At 39.8% G+C, this 23,575-nt stretch overlaps 1 protein-coding gene across 1 annotated transcript in view; it reads right to left on the bottom strand.

Moving 5' to 3' along the window:
• Nucleotides 1-23,575, bottom strand: part of LOC309556811 (uncharacterized protein C8orf34 homolog) — a 424,769-nt gene that overhangs the window by 177,580 nt on the left and 223,614 nt on the right. The gene's annotated exons all lie outside the window — the stretch shown is intronic.

The following is a 23,575-nucleotide window of genomic DNA, read 5'->3' as shown; positions in this document are numbered from 1 at the left end:
GATGGGCATGCACTGGTGAGGCTGCAATGGATGGGCTCGCACTGGTGAAGCTGCATTGGATGGGCACTGTTTAGGGTGCATTGGATGGGCATGCACTGGGCTGCAAGTGCCGTGCAATCTCCCGGCTGCTGCCGGAGACTTAGGATGTCTGCAGTCATTGACAGAGCTGCTGCTTCCTGTATAGTTCTGGCTCTGTCACAGGTGGAGTGATATGAAATGCACTCCGCCTGTGACAGGAGCCCTACAGGAAGCAGCGGCTCTGCTCTCTACTGAAGCCACTGCTTCTTCCAGCAGTACCCGCCAGCAGTCTACAAAATAAGTAGAAAAGGTATGTGCATTAGCGTGTGTAAATTGTTGCAATATATTTTTTAATAACTAGTTGTGTTTTGTCATAATATGTCATGTCCTTGTTCATACATGTATAAATAAGAACATGAAATTTTTTGGCTGCCTAAGTCACATGTGCTAGGAGTGCAACTAACCCCAGCACATAACTGTAAATATCCTAGCATGTGCAGTGTGTCTGACTCCTACCACCATGACCACTTCAAATTACTGAAGTGGTCATGGTGGTTAGAGTGTTCCTTTAATATCTCTCAGAAGAAGTAAACCTCTGTATACTGATTCCATTTCGGCATGGCGGTACGGGAAGGGCACGGCGGCGTTTTATTGCTTATCTACCTGAACTATAGTATATATTTTATATGAGGCCCGAGAAAATTTCTCTACACTCAATGTGGCCCAGAGAAGCCAAAAGATTGGACACCCATGGTTTATATGCTTTGATGCAAAACTGTCTGGTAAACATTATTCCTGTCCAGGTAGGGCATTATGTTTTCTGATACCAAACCCTTGTGCTAATGGATCCCTAAATTGTCAGGTTCTGTAGCTAAAGCTTACCCTTGCATATATATATATATATATATATATATATATAAAATTATAGATGATAATTTAACATTTCAACTAAAGCAGCTAATTAACTTAGTTTATAGACAGCCAAAGTAGTAGAACCACTTTAAATGTTTATACTGTATATCATATGGTGAATGAAGCTAGGATAGAAGTTTGCTTTCCTAATATTTTGCTGTAAACTTACATTTTTTAACTAATTACGACAGATACAGCTAATGTGGCAATATTTATTAATACTATTTGTATCTGCATCCAAATGACATTAACATTTTATTGTGGAAGGTAAAACAAATTCTAACACTTTAGACCAGTTTTGCAACTCAGGCATGTGTTAGTAAAACTGTACATAAATTTGCATTCAAAATTTGAAAATTTGCTTCATGGGCAGCCCTGCCAGCACCTTCCCACTTAAAATTCTTTATTTGAGAAATCAAAGGAGCCAGGTGGAAAATTGTTGGCCGAACAGTGGCTGCATCCAGTCAGATGCAACCATTGTTAGGGTATTTTGATAACTGCTGGCTGTCAGAAAACAATAGTCCACACTGCAAGCTCTCTGCTTGTGGCCAGATTTTCTGTGATGTAGATACTGACACAAACTCCTAACACTGAAGACCTGACTATTTTATCTTTATGTATGTTTTTTTGATAGACCCTTTGTCATGGACTTCTTATATAGCAAGAATAAAACGATGCAGTGAGGGGAATTTACTAATATTGGAGCAGATGTGCATGGCAATCAATGAGCTTCTAGCCTCAATGTGTTAATTTAAGATTTGAACATGAAAATTAGTAGCAGATTGGTTGCCACACACAACTTCTGCAGATTCCCCCTTCTCCAGTTTTAGTATATTCCCCCAATGTACATTTTCCTGCTCACAGAGGAAAATAAAATGCAAGGGAGGTGTCTAAAACAAGTGATCACTGTGCTTGTCGGTGACAGCTGTGTCTCTAAGCTTGGGGCATGTGATCAAGCATGCTCCCATCAAAAACATGCTACATAGATTCATCGCTATGGAAAGCCCACCTCTGTAATGCTGCATGTGACAGACCCAACAGGGACAGGGGATTTTGGAGGACACTGTACGGTAGCCTCTTCTCTCCTGCTAACCTGACCTCAGATTCTGGTAGTGGTTGGGATGTCCTAGACTGTAGGAAGCATCCCACTGCTACCACCAAATGTGACGGACCGCCTGGCACCCCGCCCAGGTGCCTCCGCCAAGATACAGCTTTCTCCACTCTGGAACCAGGAATTATAGCTGGCCCAAGAACTAGACGACACTAGCTTAGGTGCAAACTGGAACTCTTTATTGAAAAATCACCATTTATATCACACATAATCAGAAAAGAGCTTGATCACATTATCCTAAACAATGCAAACTTTAAACAGTAATATCATTAGTACATCTAATGAACAGCTAACATAAACACATAAACATCCCACAATAGTTTGGTAATGAGGTGAAGTGGTCACAATACTATCAGAGAGAACCAATAGGCGACTCAATTAACAATGGCGATTCACACCTATGAAGTACACAATGAGAATTACACAATGAGAGAAAGACACCTTAATAAACAGATTACACATAGCAGCAGGAGGACTCAGCAGCAGGTTGTGTTAAGTGGATTATAATCTTTTACTGAGTGTCTCTGAGTGGGGGGGGGGGGATCTGGAAGCAGTCAATGGTGGTTTGGGCAAAGAGGCCCCAAATCTGTATCCAGGTCCTGGGTTCCTAGAGTCTATGTGTTTTTAGGGAGACATAAACCAAAATCTAGAGCAAAACCACTCCAAAGGTCCCCCAGGCACACACCTCCTAAAGAAAAGAGCCCCCTCAAAGGCCAGGGCCCATAGTCAGTAGGCAAGAAGCTACCCTGCAGTCTCCTCCAAAAGCCCCTGGTTAGGTCTGTTACGCTGCATAGTGCAATATATCAGCAGAAAGGGGTTAACATTATTCTAATACTAAAATTCATATGACTGTATAAGGCCCATGTAAGCTTTACCAAATCCTATAATTATTTCAACTAAAAAATGTACTACATAAATTCACTACTACTGCGCTCCCTCACATGTTCTGTAGCAGAGATCTCCAAACTATAGCGCTCCAGCTGTTGCGGAACTAAACGTCCCATGAGGCATTGTAAAACTCTGACATTCACAGACCTGCCTAGGCATGATGGGAATTGTAGTTCCTGAACAGCTTGAGTGCCATAGTATGGAGACCCCTGATCCAGAGCCTAGATTAAAATCAATAGTTCCTGGCTACCAGGAGCCCTGTGGGTGTTTGTCATCATAAGAGACTGCAGAGACTATTCTTTTAAGCCAGGCACACCTTGTTTGTTATACATGAAGTGAGGATAAGCAAAGCTATTGTGCAGTATTATCATGAAGGAAGCTGAGACCCGGATAGGTAATGAGAAAATATGGCTGTCAAATGTACACTATACAATATAACTACACACAAAAACAATGTGTTTCTGAGTGGATTTTTTTCGTCTTATTTTTTAAAAAAAAGCAGCCTAATAAAACTATAAGCTTCAAGTTCAACAAAGTCTTGAAATCTTAAAAACATGATCTATTAAAATCTATATGAAAATACTGAGTTAACATTCCTCTACATGTTCAGTAGGGAGCGATTTTGAAGTGCACTAGTCATTGTTTTTACCAGCATGAGTAAGATTTTGTTGTACTTTGAACAGGTGATGGTAATTTCATCTCTCAAGCAAAAAACCCTCAGACTATTTAAATGTGATCCTCTGTGAGTTTTAGGAGTTTAAGCTGTGGGAGAGTTAGGCAGTGCTTTTCTTTAAAGCTGAAGAGAATACAAGCATCAAAAAGACACCTAGGGGAAGAAAATAATGCTAAAAAAGGTTGGAAAAACTCAAATCTCTTTCACCTTACAGCTTCCCGTCAGTAGAGCTTACTCAGGAAAACAATATTATACCCATCTTAATCACCTACAGGCAGTCCCCGGGTAACAAACAAGATCGGGACTGTAGGTTTGTTCTTAAGTCAAATTTGTTTGTAAGTCGGAACAGATTTTTTAAGTGTAGCCAAAAGAATAATTTTTACGTTTTTTGGATAGCACAGGGAAGGGGTAACACCCCTGTAACATTTGTTACTGTCTGTACCCCTGTTTAGAAGATTTCCCCTCACTTTCTGTCCCTGTGACAACTGGATTTTGAAAATTTTGGGTTGTTGTGGAAACAAGGATTGGTGATAAAGCTTCAGTGGAGACACCTTTTTCCCATGATAACTCTTACAGGAGTGATTTTCCCTTCCTATGAGTAGATTTCCTCCCACTTCCTGTTGTTTCCCTCTGTAAGTAGGAGTCGTTTGTAAGTTGGATGTTTGTAACATGGGGACCACCTCTACTGCTGTCAAACTAACCTGCAAAAAGCATGTAGGCAAAGCCTATACAAGACTAACATGGTAACACGTTCCATATGTACGGAACAAAGAAAAGGGTCTTCCTTGCCTACTTCTTCCATTACATGTTTAGGCTTTCTGGTAGATAACAGGTAAATTTTAAGATTACAATTCCCCCAGTCAACCTAAAGTTCCTAAACTTCCAAACTTAACTACACAAAAGGCAAAGTAAATTATGCCACCAAGCCCGTATAAAAGGAAGAAAAGAAAAACCAATTGAAAGCACAAGGCATACATCCACAGGAAAATTCTATTCGGTATTTACTTTCTGCTGCAGTTTTCATTGTTTATCACCATAAATGAACGGGGACAGCTCTTGATCGATTGCTTAATAATTTTCCAAGGTTCCCAATTCACAGTCTTTTTCTATGAAGAGTCATGGTGAAACAGTTTATAACTGTTGGGAAAGCAAAAGGATGTATAGAAGTCCCCGGGATAAAAAAAAAAAATCTAAACATTTTGTATTATGCTCTGAAACTAAATTTTTTTAAAGTAGAATTTGTCTTTGAAGATACAATGAGGAAAGTATTTGTCAGATCCTCTTTTCACATATATAAGCTATCCTCTGGACAAGTGCCCTCTGCAGCTATATATGAATGTCTCCCCATCACATCACCTTGGTAACCTATCACCATGCTTCGTGAGTGCCCTCTTCTCAACACTACTGAACAAGGAATCTTTTGGCAATACCAGTTTCCCATGCTTTTCTATCAATTGAAATGACCTGGCTTTTTGACAGACACTGTTTAATTATGAATAGGCTTGAGACGTCTTTAAGACCTGACAATCCCATTACCTTCCATTTACACTAAAAGGGGTAAAACAACATATTTTTTTCTATGTATTCTTTTCTATTTCCTTTTCTTTCACAAGCTTCAATTTTTCAGCAGATTACTTTTTAAAAGTACAACTCTGTTCAAGCTGTTTCTGCACTCTCTGGAGGACCTTAATGCACCTTTTAGAATCACGATTATCCAGAAAGTTGGGTTGCACGTACAGAGGATGTAAATTTCAGTGATGAGATCTTTCTGTATGGCAGAGATGCTGACAGCTGGAGAAAAGATAATCCAAGTTCATGGCGGAGACATTCTAAGGACAAAGTATAGTTTCTACTTGGCTGACACGTTGGCGTTTCTAGGGATTTTGGCTTCCAAAATTAACATATTAAGCAATTATGAATACAAAAAATGCTGTAAATTGCAGATAACTTTACAGAATGTGCCGACACAATTATTCTCCACTCGATTACAAGACTGAAAAACAAGGACATATTTCTCACTGAAAAGACAGAAAAGAACTATGAACTGAGTTTTACAAGGAACTTCTAACAAAAATGGCTAAGGCTAATGCTGACCATACACTATATGAAAAATAGTTTGAACTAATTTTCCAAAAACAAACTCAGCTGTGAGAGCAAACGATTGTGCCCTAATGTAATGACCGATAAATCGTTTAATGGACATAAAGGAATCCATTTTTTGTTAGTTTTTTCACATATACCTAGTGCAAACAGCTTGGATGAGAAACACATTAACCTTTCAATTTAGCGTTCGTTCGGCAGAAAATTTCCAAACTTGTCCTTCGTTTTTTTGGCTCAAAAACTTCAATTTGACCAAATTTCGGCAGACTTTTTGTATAGTGTATACGTTCAAGTTTAAAAAATATTAAATGCACATATTTTGTGCTTTTTTTCTTTTTTTACAAGAGCCTGCAAAGCATTGCACCTGCAACCAGTGGATTGCAGGTGCAATGCCAGGCTCCTGCAAACTGTCCTTCCATCTCTCTGACCATACCTGTGTTGGCTTTCAGCTGAAGAGCTGAAAGAAGTCTAAATGAACTACAAGTGCACGGATTACCACACTCGTGTTCCATTGGGAACTACTAAGTCTATTTGTCATTGTGGCAGATGAGACCTACCAGTGCATTCATTCATTCATTCATAGCTCTCAAGGCATTTTGGGGGTGGGTTGCTTAGGATCATGTCACACCCTAAATATGTTGCTAAAGGGTGAGTTAGCCTTTAAGGGGAACCCTCAGTAGTTCCTTACAACTTATAACAGTGCTTTGCAACTATTAAGGACTGGCTGCTCTAGAGCTTGGAGGCAATTTTGAGTGAGATTTTTTTCTTGGTTTTAGTTTAGGAACAGATTTAATGGTATTTAGAAAAAAATCTAAGGGTTTGAAAAGAGAAAAGGGGGAAAAACAAAGATACTAGCCCAGCAGATCTGGCACCCCAACTTGCATGTTCATAGCTGGAGAGCCATAGGCGTGTATGTGCCTGCTTTGCTGAAGTCCCCCATGAACTCTGTCTTTCACCATTTTCCTAAAGTGCAAAAAAACCTCAGAGACCCCCAGAGGGACACCTCACTGTAGCAGGCATAGGTTCCCTTCAGGAGAGGCTAGGTGAGTCACTCACAACCTTTGGTATACAGACTACGTGATTTTATGCGGGACACCAAGCCCTAAAATGGGAAAAGTACATGTCAGTGACGTCAGTGACCTTGGATGTTTGGACACTTTATATATCCATTCCCCATGACAAAGTTGTTGTTGCATTAGAAAACCACTTGGTTGCCTACAGTGACTATCCTTTTTTTTTTTTAATCTTTTTTAAAACATTGTGCATTTACAAAAGGTTGCACCAGGACTACAATACACAACAAATATAAGCAGAAACTCCACAAAGAATCAGCATGAGCTCACAAGAGTGTGAAGTACATAATTTATATGTAAAAGACTGGCAAGATACCAAATGAATATTCTGGAAATGGGAGATAAAGTTCATAAACTACACAATGTATGAATTTAAAAGTTTTACTATGGTAAATCACCTCATTCCCTTTAACAATGGGAACAGGGAAATATGTCAAAACAGATACTCAGGGAGTCAAAAAGAAAAAAAAACCCTGAGCAACATCCAAACACAGGGCCTCAACAACAAGGTCGAAAACAGAAATAACAAAAAAAAATAAAAGAAAAAGGAGGGGGGGGGGCAAGGTAAAGATAAATCCGAGGGGAGAGAGGGTTGAGGATACAGTGACTATTCTAGGGATTTGAGAAGCTTCTTGGGGGGTGGGGGTATATATTCAAACCTTATTAGTCTTGGTGGGAGGAGGGAGAAACTCCTAATTTCTGTGAGTGGGAAACCCCCCCATATTGACCATCTCTTTTGGCACGGTCCCCACATGAACAACCTGTTATTAATTTGGGAAGGCATGCAAGAAGAACTAAGTGACTTTACTGGGTATGTCAAATGACAACTAGTTAAATTTAAAGGGTAACTCCACTTTTGTGGGGGAAAAAAATTAGCAAATAAAGATAAAACAATAAAGCGTATACAATTGCGACACAAATCATATTGTAAATGAATGTTAATAAAATTGTCCTTTCCTTTTCAATCTGCAGCGGTTGTAATTTTCTAAAAATGCAATGCAATATGGCTACCTGGAGCTGTTCTGTACACAGAATGTGTACTGACCACACCCCAGAAACATCATTTCCTGCTTGTGTGATTGGCTCACTAATTTTCCCATAAGTCTGCCTAAGATACAAGTCATATTTCTGGCATCCCCTGCATCAAAAATGTCATTTTTTGTGAGATACTCCCAATAGGAACACGTCTAAAAGGGACGCAGGCCCAGCAGATTTCCTCATTAGAGCCCTGAAGCTGCCACAGCTGATAAATAATTATGAAATCACTCCCATTAAACCCACTCAGCACAGAGAAACAAACAGTGACTTCTTCGGAATAACAAAAGGTAGGAATCTGCAACAAAGTTTGTTAAAATCCTTTTAATATACAGAGATCTCCCAGAGGGGAATGTTTTTTTCTCAACAAAAGCGGAGTTACGCTTTAAAGTGGTATTTACTGTCTAAGCTCTCTTTCCTTTATTTTCACCTGAAGATCTTCTCAGTAAGTTTGATGTTTTTCAACATTACACCGTTCAACACTTACAGGGGTGCTTACAATGGTTAGCTTTTATTTATGTAAAACCCTAATTCCAAAAGAAAAAAAAAAAAAAAAAAAACTCTTGCTGTATTTGCTTATAGTATGAGCTGGAGTTTGGCTTCAATTTGCTTAGTGTATCTAAATCTGGAAATGCATTTAACATCCCCCTCCAACAGACTGACAGTGGTGCTGTACAGAGGTGCTCCTGTGCTCCTTCATCCAGAGTGCAAGCACTCTAATACAGGAGGTGTGGAACTGGCTAGATCACAAGGTAAAAACAGAGGGGGGGGGGGGGGAATCCTGAAAAAAAAAAAACGAATGCAGCCACCACATCTAATGAATGGTAAGCTGCAATACATGATTTTATGTTTAATACTGCTTTAAGCTTTACTTGCATGGGATGAAGTATGTATTACCTACCTGGATTAGATTCTATGAGGTGATCATGACAAAGGGACTATAAACACCTCTACCTTCTGCAAGGAGTGCAGTGGCATTTGTAAACACCTTTTCCACAGAGTACGCAGCCATTAACCTCCCTGGCGGTATTCCCGAGTGTGGCTTGGGGTTAATATACAGTGCCAAAAGCGGTGACCCCGAACCACACTCGGGATTACCCCACGATCACACTTACCTTCAACTGTGATCCCCCGCCGTCCTCCCCTGCCATCCTCCAGCCATCCTCCCCCTGTCCTACCGCTGTGTGATGGGTCCAATTCCAGCACCTTCTTCCGGTTCCCTTCCCTGCAAGCGCCGAGACGCAGGGGGGTGGAACCGGCAGGAGATTTAAAAAAAAAAAAATGACATAATACAGTATAATCTGCTAGGATTACAACTTTGTATCATGCCATTTCACCACAGCTTTTCACCTGGTGGCTTTTCCAGTGCCCTGCCTCTACTTTCTTTGTGCCTGGAAAATTGAGAACATCCATGGTGTCCAAAACACGTTCTTTTATCTCAAAAGTGCTTTTGGACGAACTGGAAAACAGCGACGGTCAATCGGAATTATTTGAAGAACTGAGAGATAGTGATTTGTGGGAAAATTCGTCATCAGGTACTAAAAGTGACAACATCAACAGTTCTGCGACTGTGCTCAGCGATGTGAGAACTTGGTGCTCTATTGAATGCGGTACGGATCAGGCAGCGCCCCCAAGATTCCCATTTACTGGAGCATCTGGTATGAAAGTTGAGGTTGACCATGGCAACCCCTTGGCATACCTACAAATATTTCTGACCGATAAGGTTATTGAAAAAATAATTACCGGGACAAACCGGTACAAAGAGCAACAATTGGCTACGCATCGGAAGTTTGCAAGATGCAGAAAGTGGGAACCAGTGACCAAAGATGACATTTGGAAATTTCTGGGACTAATAATTCTTCAGGGAGTGGTGAGGAAACCCCTGCAGAAGTGGTATTGGACAACCAATACATTACTTGCCACTCCATTCTTTGGCACGGTCATGTCAGAGTACAGATTCTCCCTCATAATGATATATTTCCACTTCAAAAACAATGAAGAATTTGATTAAATTTATTATTATTATATTATCATTTATGATTTCGTGTTTCAAACTTTATCATACACGGGATGTCTACTAGACTCTTGTTTGGACAGATTTAAGTGAGTTATTCCTAAGAATTACAGACCTAAAATATAAAACAACAGATTTCCATGCAAAACAATGTACTGCTTTTAGCACAAAAATTCAGACCGCCAGGGAGGTTTAAGAATTTTAAATACAATTTGCATACCATTTTACAAGAAGTCTGTCTCTTCTCTTCTAGAAGAGGCCCCCCTTGGGGTTATTTCTTTAAGTTGTTACCCAACTTAAAGGCAAGTTCACCTTTACCAAAAACTGCTTAAGTACTTAAGGAATATCTGTAGATAAAAACAAGCGGCAGCTTTGACCAAAGTTGAATAATGTCCTTGCTATGCTGTAGGCCATGGGTGTCCAACCTTTTGGCTTCTCTGGGCCACATTGAGTGTAGAGAAATTTTCTCGGGCCGCATATAAAATATATACTATAGTTAAGGTATATAAGTAATAAAACGCCACCGCGCCCTTCCCGTGCTGCCGCCCCCCCCCCCCAGCACTAATTTATCACAACTAGAGGATGATCCTTTCCCAGGCAGACTCTGCCTACAGTTAGTTGGAAGCCACTGTGGCCATGACCCAACCTGAATTCCTTCTTCCCCATCAAAAAAAAAAAAATTGTCAGGGGCAGTGGGCCGCATTGCCTGGGGCTCTGGGCCGCATGCAGTCCCCGGGCCACAGGTTGGACATGCCTGCTGTAGGCCATTTACATGCCTCATGAAGTCTGACTGAAAAACTCACAGGGATTGCGCTCCCTATCCTATCTTGTTGCTAGGATGTTTCACATACCCAGCTAAAACTATACACAAATATCAACAAGGGAACAACCTCTCAAACGTTACTCAGAGCTACTGCTCCAGGGGAAAAAAAGTGCATGTGAGGGGGTTTGAATCCGAGAAAGAGCTCACTCCTGTGATGGTGGAGGTGAACACTGGGCGTATCTTAGCAAGGTGAGGGGGGTTCTTAAAATGTGGGTTCAATATATGACACTAATGCAAAGCTCATACAAAATATAATATTACAATTTTTAACGACTTATGAGACCTAGACATGTGCATTTCGTTTAGTTCCAAATTTAAATTTGGACACATTTTTCGTTATTTGGAAACTTGGATGTATCTGAATTGCCCAATTAAAATAGTAACAAATTTAAACAAAACCAAAATAATGAAACAAAATTTCAGATGCAATTCGAATTCAAATCGTTTTCGAATTTGAATAGTTGTTAAATTCTAATTGTTTTCAAACCAAATTAAAAATTAGAATTTCCGAAGAGAAGTAGAATAAAAAATAAAGAAAAAGAATAGAAAAGAATATAATGGAATATAAAAGAATAGAAGAGAAAATAAAAGAAAAGAATATAATAAAGTTAAACAGAACAGAATAGAAAATTAAAGAATAGAAAAAAAATAGCATAGAAAATTTAAAAAAAGAATAAAATAGAATTTAAAAAAATGGAATAGAATAAAAAGGAATAGAATGAAAAATAGAATTATATAGATTGAATATAACCATTTTCTGAAATTCAAATTTCAAATAGAATAAATTACATTTCTAATGGAATTCGATTAGATAGAAATTTGAATGGAATTTGATTCCAATGCAATAGAAAATATTAGAATAGAAAAAAACAAAACAGAAAAAAATAGAAAGAAAATAACCTTTTTCCGAAATTTGAATTTAGAATAGAACTAATTCAAATTTGAATAGACATAGAAAAGAGCAGAATAGAAAATAAAATAATAGAATAGAAAAGAATAGAATAGAACAATGGAAAAGAATAAAAAGAATATAACAATATAACTATTTCCAAAATGTGAATTTCGAATAGAAAAAATTTGAATAGAATGGAAAAGAATAGAATATAATAGACCAGAAAAGAATAGAACAAAAAATAAAAGAATAGAATAGAAAAAAACAATAGAAGAGAATGAAATAAAAAAACAATAGCCATCTTCCAAAATTAGAATTTCAAATAGAATAAATTTGATTTTAAATGTAATTCGATTAAAATGAAATTCGAATGGAATTTGATTCAAATGCAACTGAAATGGAATTTGAATTTTCCGCATTCTAAAAATTTTAATCCATTCGATTAAACAGAATTAATTCAGAAAAATGAATTAAATAAAGTCAATTTATTTTACTAAATTCATTTATGTAAATACCGCATTAAAACTAAACATATTTTTTTCATTTTGCACATGTCTAACGAGACCTTCTGTATTCATTAAAGCGGGGCTTTACCCATAACAACTCGATAACAAAATAATGTTCTTTAGCAAGGAACATAGACTTCACATTAATATTTATGCCACCAAAATCAGTGTGTGCTGTAAATTGCCTTCAGCATTGCTACAGTTTCTCCTTGCTGGAGGCCTCCATTTTGTTAAAGCCCAGAGCCCCGAGCAGTAGTACATCTTTAGGATGTCAGCAGATCGACCTCTACACTTTCAGCACAGTGGTGAAGAATAGAAAAATGCTGAGCATGTGCAGAGCAGGGTGAGACTGAGTATTCCTGGATTTTAAACAGTTTAGGCACTTCTTTTTAATGTTTTACATAGCTATACCTGCAAAAGGGGCCAGCCTGCAGTGATCTAGCAGGACTTTATTTTCTGACTAAAGTTCCACTTTAAAGCGGAGTTCCACCCAAAAGTGGAACTTCCACTTTAGGTAGTTCTAACCCCCCTCACATGCCACATTTGGCATGTCATTTTTTTTGGGGGAGAGCGGGTACCCAGTTTTGACAGGTACCCGCTCCCACTTCAGCTCGGAGCGCCGCGGCACCCTGAGCAGAAGTTCTCCTCTCTCCCTCCCTCCCTGCAATCTTCTGGGACATGTCAGAGGTCCCAGAAGATTGCCGGCCAATCACGACGCGAAGCTCAACTCACGCATGTGCAGTGTGTACCCGGCTGTGAAGCCGCAAACTGTCACAGCCCGGTGCCCACACCAGTGATGCCGGCGCAGCAGAGCAGAGAGGGAGAAGAGCGAGGCTTCGGGCGGCCGCATCGCTGGACCGTTGGACAGGTGAGTGTGTGTTTAGGCTGGAACTCCGCTTTAATCACTTCAGATCCAGAAGGTTTACCCCCCTTCATGACCAGGCCCTTTTTTGTGATTCGTCAAGATGTTACTTTAACTGACAATCTCGTCTTGGAACGCTGTACACAAATACAATTGAAGTCCTTTTTTCCTACAAATAGAGCTTTATTTTGATGGTATTTGATCACCTCTGCAGTTTTTTTTTTTTTTTTTTGCGCTATAAACAAAAAGTTTGAAAAAAAAATTTCATATTTTTAACTTTCGGCTATAAACACATCCAATTAAAAAATGTAAAAAAATCTAAATTCTTCATCAATTTTAGGCCAATATGTATTCTGCTACATATTCTTGGTAAAAAAAAAATCCCAAAAAGCGTTTACTGATTCGTTTTCACAAAAGTTATCGCGTCTACAAACTATGGGATATTTTTATGGAATTTTTATTGATTTTTTTTTTATAGCGGGACTGTGACACTGCGGCGGACAAATCGGACACTTCTGATACTTATTTAAGGACCAGTGACACTAATACAGTGGTCAGTGCTAAAAATAAATGTACTGTGACTGTACTAATGACATCGGTAGGTAAGAGGTTAACATCAGGGGCAATCAAAGGTTTAATTAGGGGGTGCTTTCTAACTGAGTGGGGGGGGGGGTTCTTGTACTGTAAGAAGACAGAGATTTGTGTTCCTGCTTACCAGAAACGCAAGATCTCTGTGTTCTCCTGTCACAGAATGGCAAACTACCTTGTTTACATAGGCAGACCACTTTCTGTCTGCCCCGGGAACAATTGGCGGGTCCCAGTGGACATGAAACGCCCCAGACCCAGAAGAAAAAATCAAGTACAGGTAGGTGATTTCGCACTCAAGGGCTGCCCTGCTGTAGTATATGTACGTGGGGCGGTCCTTAACCACTTGCCGACTGCTAGCAGTACATATACTGAGGCAAGTCCACTCTGTCCCACGAAACGCCGTAACTGTACGTTGTTTCACAGGATCGCTGGTGGGGCGTGCACGCATGCGCCGATTGGCTACAGGGGGAGCCAATCCGTGGGTCCGGTGGCCGCGATTTCCGCCGGGCACCCACGATCGCTCCCCATAGAGACAAAATGGCGGTCTGCCATTGTAAACACAGCACACCGCTGTTCTGTCAGTACACACAGGTCTCTGTGTTGATTACATAAGCCCATCCCCCACACAGTTAGAAAGCACCCCCTAGGGACACATTTAACCCTTTGATCGCCCCTGGTGTTAACCCCTTCCCTGCCAGTGTCATTAGTACAGTAAGAGTGCATATTTTTAGTACTGATTACTGTAGTAATGTCACTGGTGCCCCCAGAAGTGTAAAAAATGTCAGTTAGGGGTCCGATCTGTCTGCTGCAATGTTGCAGTCCTGCTAAAAATCACTAATCGCTGCCTTTACTAGTAAAAAATTTTTTAAAAATGACATAAATCTTTCCCCTAGTTTGTAAACGGGATAAATTTTACGCAAACCAATCAATATACACTTATTGGGAATTTTGTTACCAAAATATGTAGCAGAATACATATTGGCCTAAAATGGTAAAAAAAAAATTAGATTTTTACATTTTTAGTATTGGGAATGTTTTAGAGCAGAAAGTAAAAAAATATTGTTTTTTTTCAGAATTGTGGCTCTTTTTTTGTTTTTAGCTCAAAAAATAAAAATCACATAGGTGATCAAATACCACCAAAAGAAAGCTCTATTTGGGGACAAAAGGACATCAATTTTATTTGGGTACAGCGTCGCACGACCGCGCAATTGTCAGTTAAAATAACGCAGTGCCGTATAGCAAAAAATGGCCTGGTCATTTAGGGGGAAAACCTTCTGGTCAAGCAGTGGTTAAGCGGTTAAAATAAAATACTAATACTAATAAAAAACTCCAATATTATCCAGTGATCCTAAATATACACAATAAATGTCCAGTGCTGAAAAGTCCAAACAATGCTATTAGGAACCTTACACACGATACTCCTGTTAGAGCATCTACATTTTCTGGCGTAATTGTAATGCGCACATTTTCACGCATTTGCGCGCATTTTCGCGCTCACGCGAATTCGCGTAAATGCACGCAAATGTGCGTAATTGCGCGCAAATTTATTCTAGAGTTCTGGATATTCAATTGACATTTTGGGTCATTTGAGCGCATTCGCGCGTTTTTGCGCGCATCAGGCGCAAACTACTGACCAAAAATGCAGATTTTTTTATTTTGTTCTTACTGAAGAAAACGCGGCGCTCATTTACGCGGCTGTGTGCATAGGCACATTAAGAATGAATGGGCTCTATTTTAACTCAGAAAAAAAAAACGCTGTACTGAGCATTTTTAAGCTGCAGTGTGCAAGAGGCCTTAGGTAATAGTCTATTAAAAATTTTCAAACAGTGAAATATTCCACTCGCTGTGTCTCTTTTATGGGTGTAAATTCCACCATTAGGTATAGCCTTCACCTGTGATATTCTACATACAATATTCAACTGGTGTTTAACCACTTGCCGACCGCTCACGTTGCTGCTACTGCAGCAGAGCGGCTTGGCTGGGTCTGGCGACGTAGACCTACGTCGACAGATACCTCCCTCACTCTGCGGCGCGCGCGCCACCGGAGTTTCACTCCCGCTGCGTTTAGACACAGCGGGAGTTGGGCCAGAGGAGGAGAGATGGTGATCACCGTCGCTCTTCCCCGATCGTCAGGGACAGAGTGAGGAAATCCGCGCACTTGTGTAAACAAAGTGGGCGGATCTCCTCTGTGACAGGCAGGGACAGATTACAGGATTCAGCATAGCTGAACCTGCGATCTGTGTCTGTGTCACACAACCCCCTCCCCCCACACACGTCAGTAAGCATGAGGCATACATTTAACCTCTTGATCACCAACAGTGTTAATCCCTTCCCTGCCAGTGTCATTATTACAGTAACAGTGCATATTTTTAGCACTGATTACTATAGTAATGTCACTGGTCCCCCCAAAAGTGTCAAAAATGTCAGTTAGGGGTCCGATCTGTCCACCGCAATGTCGCAGTCGCGCGCAAAAAAAAACACAGATCGCCGCCATTACTAGTAAAAAAAAATAAACAAAAATGAAAAAGCGAAGATAAGGAGATTCAAAATGAACCTTTTTTGACCAGGCTGGAACAGTTTGTTTAGACTCAACCAAGGTTTGGATTTTGGATGCCAATTACGACATACTATTGGATCAAAAAAGGTTCATTTTGGATCTCCTTATCTTCGATTGACCGGCAGTGTGGCTTATTGGAGAGACTCCTGTGAATGTGACGGAGGAGGGGTAGATAGTGTTCTTTGAGAGACAATTTTCAAGTGTTTATTGATTTCCATCTGGTAAGAGACCAATTCAGGTGTTTCTCACGAGGTGGCTTTGGATTACTATGGGATTTCCGCTTTGTTTTCAGCACATATGTTAAGTTATTGGCACCTTACTTCTTCCGTCTGGTAAGGAGGAATTTCACTTGGTGGTGGATTTATTGTGGATTTGGAAGCAAGTTTATTTTCTTCACCTTCAGCTTAAATCTTCACTTTATCAATGGACACTTATGAACTTTTTTGTTTATGTATAAGTTGATTCATTTCTATGGATCACTTTTGTGTCACCAGCACATGCTATTAACTATTCATGAAATGTATGTTATTTCATCATTTATCCCATTCATTTGGGTCTTTATTATTGTTGTTTAGCGCACCTTTATATACACCACAATCTTTAACCAGTGCTTGGCCAGACACTAATAGAAGTCACAAGACTGCTATATACTGCTGATGAAAAAAGGTAATCAACAGTTTATATATATATATATATATATATATATATATATATACACACATATATATATTTTTTTTAATTCTGTTTATTGAAATTTTCATGAAAAATAAAAAAACATGACAACTCCAATTGGGGCATACCCCGGCGTAAAACAACCTAAACATCTACACACTACTAGAACATATACAAACACCAAGACAATCTCAGCCCATGAAAAAGTAGGGCCAAGATCACTGGGAAATGCACCTTCACTAAAAGTCAGGAAGAAGGCAGATTCATAACATAATTGACCATAACATCAACAGTTTATATTTACTAAAATAATTGCATTTCCATGTTCTGTGTACTGTGGGAGACCAGATATAGTGAATGCAGGATCTAGTACTTAGATTGAGTAATACTTTAGGTCCATAAAACAAACTTTTTTTTAGGGTAAAGTGGGGAAAATCTAGTTAGCAGTAATTAAAAAAAAAAACCAGGAGATTAGACAATTTTTTTAGCACTGCTGACCAATGTCAACACAGAAAGTGATGGGAAATCAAAAATTGGGAGCTGTCACCAAAACAGCAATGGAGGGAAATTCCTTCAATGGGCACAGTAGTTCTAGAAAGGACTGGCAAACACACAATTTCCCCTTACTTTAAAGAGATATCCTTTCATATCTGCTGTGTCTCCGAGACAGAAAGTAAAGAAAATATTTCAAACGGGACCAGAAAAAAAAGTTTCTCTATTAGACAAACAAAGTAAGTGGAATCCGCTATGTTTTTTAATGATTACACACTTAACATAAATGGCTGTAAAGTTTAAAGCGGAGTTCAACCCTAAAATTATACTTACCTCCATCTTCTTGCTCCGGGTCACCTGAAAAACAAATGGATAATCGCAATTTTTTATTTTTTTTTACTTACCTGGTTTAGAAGAAAATATACTTACCTTACTTCCTCTTCCTCCCCTTGGCGGCCACGGCGATTCGTCACTTCCTGGCTTGCAATGATTCCTGGGAGCTGAACGTCATCGCTCCCAGGAATCAATGCGCCTGCACCGGCCCCGACGTCAGTTCCAGTGCAGGTGCCGTCATACCTTGCTAAACAGCTTCTGGGCATGCCCAGAAGCTGTGCAGGGATGACGCTGCGGCACCAGAAGTGACAGCGGGGCCGGTGCAGTGCATCGTGGGACCGAAGAAGACGGAAGAGGACACAGAAGAGGATCACGCTGGCTTCAAGCTGCCCACACCTGAGATGGCAGCGCTGGACAATACATTTTCAAGGTAAGTATTTCTTCTAAAAGGTAAGTGCAACCCGGGACAGATCAGAGGCTAGCCATTGTGGAATGTACTAGCCCTGACTGTCCCGGGGGTATTTTTATTAAAGAAAACTTTCCCAGGGTGGAACTCCGCTTTAAAGAGAATATATCACCATTATAAAACCTGTATAAAGTTTAAAGAGAAAATATCACCATTATAAAACCTGTATAAAGTTTAAAGAGAATATATCACCATTATAAAACTTGAATAAAGTTTAAAAATCCTCTAATTTCTCCTAAAACTGAAACAGGTTGATATGCTTCACATGTGCGTGGTGAGAAGCCCTATGTGAAGAGGGTGATCCAATATAAATTTTGCATCTAAATCCAATTAATGGCCTGTGATAGTGCTGGGCTTCTATTCACTGAAGCACAATAGAGGACGATCAATGACATGCGTCCTGCTTTGTATTCTATAGATCAGAGGCAAAATAGGGGCAATTCATTGAATTTCTTAATCTATTTTCTGTCTACTCAACCACACATCTTAAAATGTGAGGAGGCACCCTGATACTATTGGATTATTGAACCATCCTAATTTCTTTTCATTCTTATGCGGACCACACACATGCATTTCAAGCACATTTCAGATGCAACTTCAAGTATTCCTATATACCTTCTAATGATAACATGATAGTAAAAAAACAACCTATTAAAATAGTGATTATTCATAGTGCTAAGATACAATCTGTATCTCTAGACTCATTTAGACAATGTTCATCTTACTTAGTCTGTGACTCTTCTACATTTTCTGGGAAAACTTCAGATTCATTTATCATAGCGACAAAGCACCAGTGTCCCCTGGTGGACAAAATTGGGTATATACTATAACTAACCAATAAAAATTACAAAGTATAAAAGGCATTGTAGGAAATATCAACACCTATATCAATTACTAGCATTTAAAGTAAGAGATTGTATAAGGTAGAAATGTGTTTCAGAAATCTTTATTTCTCTATATTATTGAACAAATGTGATACTATAATACAAGTCTGTGGGGACAAATAAATATTATAAGATTCAAATATGCTTCCACAGGCTTTTGTTGCAACCACTGTGCTCAGCAGGGAATTGACAAATCACATTCTGCAGGCAACCATGTTGTCTTTCAGAGTAATCTACAGTTGGCGGTTTTGTCTAGGCATATATTTCTTTGACAACTGCAAACAGCTATAGACTGCGGAAAACAAGATGCCTACCTCATCCCAGTCACTGCTTCAATATAAGTTGCATCCCATCTTCTTGCCTGTTACTCTGAAATTGCTCTGGGAGCATTATAAAGGGTAAATGACCAATGGAATGATGCAAAAATGCAAAAAGAAGTCATCCTTAAAGTCGTAAACCTCAGACATAAAATATGAACAAAGAATATCCCTCTATAGTGTGTACTTGTCTCAATTAAGAGCACTAAGTGCCATTTCTGTCTGCTGCCTCGTTCCTCTGCTATCAGCATGAATCACTTCTGACAAGTTTTCCTGACACCATGAGAAAAAGGGTGACAGGGGAGGGACCTTCAGCTGATTGACAGCCTCAGCTCTGTTCCTGTGTGTTGTGTGAAGGGGGGTGTGTCTCTTCACTCCAATCAGCTCTCAGAGCTCTCCTCACTGAGCTGTGCTGAGATCCAGAGTCAGTGGTGACCTACAGTGCCTTGCGAAAGTATTCGGCCCCCTTAAACTTTGCAACCTTTTGCCACATTTCAGGCTTCAAACATAAAGATATAAAACTGTATTTTTTGTAAAGAATCAACAACAAGTGGGACACAATCATGAAGTGGAACGAAATTTATTGGATATTTCAAACTTTTTTAACAAATAAAAAACGGAAAAATTGGGCGTGCAAAATTATTCAGCCCCCTTAAGTTAATACTTTGTAGCACCACCTTTTGCTGCGATTACAGCTGTAAGTCGCTTGGGGTATGTCTCTATCAGTTTTGCACATCGAGAGACTGAAATTTTTGCCCATTCCTCCTTGCAAAACAGCTCGAGCTCAGTGAGGTTGGATGGAGAGTGTTTGTGAACAGCAGTTTTCAGTTCTTTCCACAGATTCTCGATTGGATTCAGGTCTGGACTTTGACTTGGCCATTCTAACACCTGGATATGTTTATTTGTGAACCATTCCATTGTAGATTTTGCTTTATGTTTTGGATCATTGTCTTGTTAGAAGACAAATCTCCGTCTCAGTCTCAGGTCTTTTGCAGACTCCATCAGGTTTTCTTCCAGAATGGTCCTGTATTTGGCTCCATCCATCTTCCCATCAATTTTAACCATCTTCCCTGTCCCTGCTGAAGAAAAGCAGGCCCAAACCATGATGCTGCCACCACCATGTTTGACAGTGGGGATGGTGTGTTCAGGGTGATGAGCTGTGTTGCTTTTACACCAAACATAACGTTTTGCATTGTTGCCAAAAAGTTAAATTTTGGTTTCATCTGACCAGAGCACCTTCTTCCACATGTTTGGTGTGTCTCCCAGGTGGCTTGTGGCAAACTTTAAACGACACTTTTTATGGATATCTTTAAGAAATGGCTTTCTTCTTGCCACTCTTCCATAAAGCCCAGATTTGTGCAGTATACGACTGATTGTTGTCCTATGGACAGAGTCTCCCACCTCAGCTGTAGATCTCCGCAGTTCATTCAGAATGATCATGGGCCTCTTGGCTGCATATCTGATCAGGTCTTCTCCTTGTATGAGCTGAAAGTTTAGAGGGACGGCCAGGTCTTCGTAGATTTGCAGTGGTCTGATACTCATTCCATTTCAATATTATCGCTTGCACAGTGCTCCTTGGGATGTTTAAAGCTTGGGAAATCTTTTTGTATCCAAATCCGACTTTAAACTTCTCCACAACAGTATCTCTGACCTGCCTGGTGTGTTCCTTGTTCTTCACGATGCTCTCTGCACTTTAAACAGACCTCTGAGACTATAACAGTGCAGGTGCATTTATACGGAGACTTGATTACACACAGATGGATTCTATTTATCATCATTATTCATTTAGGTCAACATTGGATCATTCAGAGATCCTCACTGAACTTCTGGAGAGAGTTTGCTGCACTAAAAGTAAAGGGGCTGAATAATTTTGCACGCCCAATTTTTCAGTTTTTTATTTGTTAACAAAGTTTGAAATATCCAATAAATTTTGTTCCACTTCATGACTGTGTCCCACTTGTTGTTGATTCTTCACAAAAAATTACAGTTTTATATCTTTATGTTTGAAGCCTGAAATGTGGCAAAAGGTCACAAAGTTCAAGAGGGCCGAATACTTTCGCAAGGCACTGTATAGTCTAGAAGAGTGTTTCTCAACCTTTTTTTAGTCTAGGCACCCTTTAAAGTTATGCACAATCCCGAGTCACTCCATTCTTAAATGTAACAGAAACGAATAGTTTTACATAATAAAGTGGCATGGACACACATAGGACACTCAACATTAGAGATGATTTATTTTATACACCTTTGCATGCTGGTACTGACTAGTATTCCAGTGTTTCTCCTCTCCCTCAGTTTCCCCCCCCCTCATTCAGCTAATGTGACCCCAGTGCAGACAGAGAAGGCCAAACAAGAGCATGCTCAGATGCTCAATGTCTTCCTTATCCATTTATGACATCATAATTTATTAGAAACCCAACAGCTGGATCACATGGTGCCCAAGGTTGTAATTCTGCAAAAATTAAAACCTGTGGCTTTGTGTAACAAAAAAAAATGCAGATGAGATCCACCTACCAGCATGCTGACAATTTTGGGCAATTTGAGGCAATTTTTTGCATTTTGCCAAGGCATCGCAGAAGAGCCCAGAAGGCCATCAGACAGTGATAAATTTTAATGCAGGTTCTCACTCTACAGCAACTCTAACAACTCACATGACACCGGGGAGGGAAAATGGGTAATTAGGCCAAATTTGGACATTGTCACTTAGGGGTGTACTCACTTTTGCTGCCAGCGGTTTAGACATTAAAGGCTGTGTGTTGAGTTATTTTAAGGGGACAGCAAATTTACACTGTTCTACAAGCTGTAAACTCACTACTTTACATTGTAGCAAAGTGTAATTTCTTCAGTGTTGTCACATGAAAAGATGTAATAAAATATTTACAAAAATGCGAGGAGTGTACTCACTTTTGTGAGATACTGTATGTCTGTGCAAATACAAACTTTAAGGCTACAGCACATGGCAGTTTGGCCCATCAACATCAAATCCTGACGTATTTGTGGGTCTGGGAAACACAGGTGTAGGGTCCAGCCCCGCTGCCAGCACTTTGTCAAACTCTTAGACAGGCTGAAATACACAGCAGTTGGATAAGGCAGGATGCTGTTAAAGAATTGCTGAATTCAGGTCAAACATCCCTGATTGCATACAGCCCTAAACGCAAGTCCAGCTTGGTACAGCATCCAGTTGCTGTGTATCTCAGCCTGTTGTTGATTCTGAAAGGCTGCCAGCAGCAGGGCTCTGAGGAAGAGGCTAAGCCTCGAAACGCGTAAGCCTTTCCAGCTTCAGGGGACGGTTCAGCCTTTGATCTTGATGCTGATGACAACGTACCTATTTGCTATGCTTTTACCAAGAACTTGTTTGTGAGTATTTTTATACCTTTTATTTGAATAAACCTTTTTAGAGGGTAATGCACTAGGCCGGTGTGCCCTTGTGTTTGTTTTTTGTTTTTAGGGCTGCCCCTGTGTCTGTGTGCCTGAAAAACACCAGGATTTAGCAAGATGAGCCAAACTGCCCATGTGCTTGTAGCCCTAAAGTCTGCATGAGGCCTTATAAAATCAGTATTAGAACAGGAGTTTCAGGGAGCTTCTTGAAAACCTTTACGAAAAACCATAAATGCATCATGTATCAAGCTGCATCCTTATTTACATGTATTTAGGAAACTAAAGGATTACTTTAAAGTGAACCTTTGCTTTGTCTTTGCAGAGAAAACTAGCAGCTTATACTTCTATTCCCTTTCAACCCTTGTAAGTGAGTGGTAGCTCTGTGTAAGCTCTAAGACAACCCCAGTCGGTGATAACATAGGGCTGTAGATCCTATTTTTCATTAAAAAAAAAAAAACATGGGTACACTTTAGAGCTTTAAACCCAAAACCAAAAATGTAATAACTTGCACTTTGTTAATCATTAAATGTGGTGGCTGTATTATTTTTCTTTTTTTTAGGCTTTTCCCCTATGTTTTCACCTGGTGATCTGGACAGTAACACACCTCCTGTATTACAGAGCCCCCACTCAAGGTGAATGAGCACAGGGACACCTTTGGACAGCAGTTGTCAGTCTGGTGGGAGGGGAGTGCTAGATGGGCTAGAAGACTTTTTTACACTAACAAACTAAATACAAACGCCAGCTCACACTGCAGTTCCACAAGCTTCTACAGCAAGTATTTTTTTTCTTTTGGGATAAAGATTTTACAAAAATAAAAGCTGACCATTTGTCAGGATTCGAACCCGTGACCAACCACATCCCAGGCGGTAGCCCTGCTTACTAGGCTACCGTCCTCTCTGGCCATTCCTCTCTGGACATTCCTCCCTGAAGCCTATTATTTCAACCTTAGTCTTGCCAAGCCTTGCTCATCACCCTTGATTTCCC

This window comes from Pelophylax lessonae (genome assembly GCF_965119305.1).
Source record: "Pelophylax lessonae genome assembly, chromosome: 5".
Taxonomy (NCBI): Eukaryota; Metazoa; Chordata; class Amphibia; order Anura; family Ranidae; genus Pelophylax; species Pelophylax lessonae.
Note: the sequence above shows the minus strand (reverse complement) of the source record. Positions and strands in the feature narration are given on the sequence as shown.